We start from the raw sequence: 3759 nt of genomic DNA, 5'->3' as shown, positions 1-3759 counted from the left end.
ATAACCATCAGGCTAAATAATATCAGCCTATAGTATCATCTTCAATAATGTCTGTCCACTGGGTTTGAATTAAGTCACATAAGGAGATTTAATTTTTTAAAGGGGAAATAATAGGTTAATGCCCCATTCCCTAAATAGATAAAATAGGTCTAATTATCACACATTAGTTAAAATATAGAATTATAATACAGTTATTTTTGATATTTCTAAAACACATTATTTAACACATACAGCATAGGGGTCTCTGAGAATAAAGAAGTGAAATCAATCTCAACAGAACAGGCTAAAGGCGTTATCCGTAACACTTTTGGGAGCAATGTGGCCTACATAAGATGACTAGCTTCCAAATAAGATGAAAAGCTGTTTATTGGGAGCACAATAAGGAAGGACAAACGACAGTGCAGTATTAAGGATTCAGTGAAGTTTTGGTTACCGAGGGGCACACACAGGAAATTATGTCGCTGGTTGCGTGGAAACACAGGCACTTTAGGCGCCAAGTCCACATTTGATCTTTTTAAAGGTTTCTCGAGCTATTAAAGTTCAACGTGGAGATAGACGGATGCGAGAATTGCATGTATGGTGCACAAGACGTAGAAGAGTCCATGTACTTACCTCGAAGGCCCGATTATAGAAGAGTCGACGATTTATCCATGCTCTTCTATCATCAGTTTGATTTTTTGAATTTTCAAGAAATTGGGTATAATTGTAATAAGCTAGGAGTATTGTAATAGGAGTAATAATAACTGTAAGCTATTTAAATGCGTGTTATTTTAAATGAAGGCTATTCAGTTACAGAGCACACTGATGCCATTAAGCGCTTGAAAGTAAGAGGCACTACTGGTACGATTGTTAGACGTCTGAAGGCGAGCAGCTGAAATAGACAGTAACATTGATTCTCAATGTTAAAATTCGTCTGCATAATTCGGATGCTCCAAATACAAATACCAGTTTTTATGGAACAAACCACGAGCAAAAACAGTTTGATAAAGATATCCCGATGCTTAAAATTTCCTCTAAAGAAACAGAGCAAAGAGCTGGAGCTGATCGATTTAGCCCATTTAAGAGAGTGCAAATTCACCCCATTATAATTTCAAGTTCAGATTTTAAAAGAGGTCTTTTCGCCCCTCTATTTACACCAATAAAGGCAAAGTCTGTGCCGCTGTGCCAAGTTATACACGAATTGAAGTTTTATTTGAAAGACACGTAGCCCATGAGTTTCTATTCTGAACACTGTTTTTAAAGTAACAAGCACACATTACTCTTCACCTCTCACCTGTGCAGCTAAATATGTACAGCATCCTAACTGAGATTTGTCAAAATAGCCTACACTTCTTACTATTAAGGAATTATTCATAATAATGTTCGGATTTTGTGTGTGTGTAAATGTCATTTGAAATGGAAGTTACTATGGTCAAAAGAAATTACTATATGTCTGAAAGAATTTTGTCAGTATAGAATATTTTTGACACTATTCAGGTAATAAAACATATACATTTGCCTTTTTACAGTTTTGACGTGATAATGCAGTGAGATTCTTTTGAAATGCGTTTCAGGTATTGTCAAAGAGGTTTTTTGAAAAACGTAGCCTAATTTATACCTTAAAACAACGGCAGTTTTGTGAATTATTTTTGACCAGGTCCATATAATGATACAAACACATGGTTATTATTATTATTATTATTATAAAATCGTAACTAACTATGAGAATAATTAAAGACCCCTCACCCTGTGCTCCAATATAACTCAGACTAAATCTTACATAATTGGCATAGACTTAATTCTCAGTCTAATAGTTTATCAAATAGATTTGTCGCTATAGAAAAAAGGATTCCAGGGCAAAGAAAAATCTTACACATAGTTGACGTTGTTGTTTCGTGCATGTTGCTTTGTAATAAAATCGTCTGCTATGAACTTACAAAAAAAAAAAAGAATATTTTTACTTTAAGGGCAGAAATGTACCATTTATTGGAAGAGTTACTGTGGACTTATCACTCCCTATATACACAGTACTTTCAATGCTGATAAAATGTCAAGCACATTTAATAGTATTACGAAATGTTAACCATAAAAAAGAAATAAAATATCTGATTTATTGTATTTTTTTTAAGCAAGGATCGCATAATCTTTCAATCAAATAACTTCAGATTGTTTATTATTATTATTATTATTATTATTATTATTGACAGATCATGTTATAAAGTCCAAACACTCGTCCCAGGCATAATTCTACTTTTGTCCTTCCGAGCAGTTTGCTTTTGTGAAATGCTAGTTTTCGTTTCACACGATATTATATACAAATGTGTGTGTGTGTGTGTGTGTGTGTATATATATATATATATATATAAGGAGAAAAATACAAATATTTACAAATACAAATATTTGTACTTTAGAAAAATACAAATATTATTTAGGCGTTTTTCGCTGCTATATATATCAGCGAAAAACGCCTAAATAATATTTGTATTTTTCTGCTCTAAAATCCATTATATCGACAAACTGCAGCGAAAAACATAGCCTAAATACAGTGTTATTATTATAATTTTTCCCTCTAAAAGTCCATTAGATACTTAGGCCTGTTGTACAATTAAAGTGTTCAATAATTTATTTAAAATCTAAATGCCTCTTGCGATTCTATTTTCTCAGTTATCAAACCTGTCTGTTCTGAAAATACTGCTCTTGAGGTCTTAGTTGGCATGCTGCATCCCTTTAGGTAATTAAACCTAACAACCATAGAGGATGAAAATATGTAATACACGAATGGTCCACACAATTAAATGTAGGCTAACTATGATGGACTTGCCGACATTAACCACCTATTTCTACCACGTAAAAAAGACAATTTAATGAAAAGATTCGTTAAACAGGTTTTGAGAGTTGCTTAACTCGTCGGCCTTTCATCATGGAGCATGCAACAGAATACATCCTTTGTAAATTATTCCGATTAGTGAAACTCACAAAAAATGATGATAATTTTGCCTGAACTGGCCTGCTGAAAACGAAAGCTTGTATGTGAAAAGACAGTAGCCTATAGCTAATTTTTAAAGAGAGCGCAGACTTAAACGATATTAAATTATTCGTTAAAATTATATAATAATAATAATAATAATAATAATAATAAATATATATATATATATATATATATATATATATATATATATATATATATAATAGATTAATATTTAGACCTGTCAGAGAACGCTGCGATTTACCATGTTTGAGCAGTATAATGCACATTTATCAAAATCAATCTTAAATGCCATGCCACCCCCAGACCACAAGCTAATGACAAATGAGAAAAACTCAGGGTCAACAAGAATGTCTCTCTGAGAACAAATTGATACAGAAATAATAATACAAAAAAATTCAGGATCCCAGAAGGAAACCAGAGAATCTCACGCACTCAATGGGTCAAACTGGAAAGGGATACCGGGATTTGGGTGCTCTGTTTGCAAGACCTGCCAACTAGATAACAACACAGCACTTAGGCCTCCATGCTTAATGGACTTTTTATGGGTTTGTCCTGCAATCATGTGACCTCTAGCATTATGGCCTTACTTTGGCTCTTTGGTGGGTAGATCAGAAACATACCAGTGACTACATTTACCCTCATTTAAGAAACCGAGAGAGAAAGGAGAAAGAGCATGCAGAGTAGTACGAAAGCGAGAGAGCCAAAAGAGAAGACAATTGTTTGTCACAATGTGTATCTTCTTGATTCCATGATGCACACAGAACTGTGACAGAAGCAAGATGGGGCACACA

The sequence above is a fragment of the Myxocyprinus asiaticus genome, chromosome 15 (genome assembly GCF_019703515.2).
Source record: "Myxocyprinus asiaticus isolate MX2 ecotype Aquarium Trade chromosome 15, UBuf_Myxa_2, whole genome shotgun sequence".
In the NCBI taxonomy this organism is placed as follows: Eukaryota; Metazoa; Chordata; class Actinopteri; order Cypriniformes; family Catostomidae; genus Myxocyprinus; species Myxocyprinus asiaticus.
Note: the sequence above shows the minus strand (reverse complement) of the source record.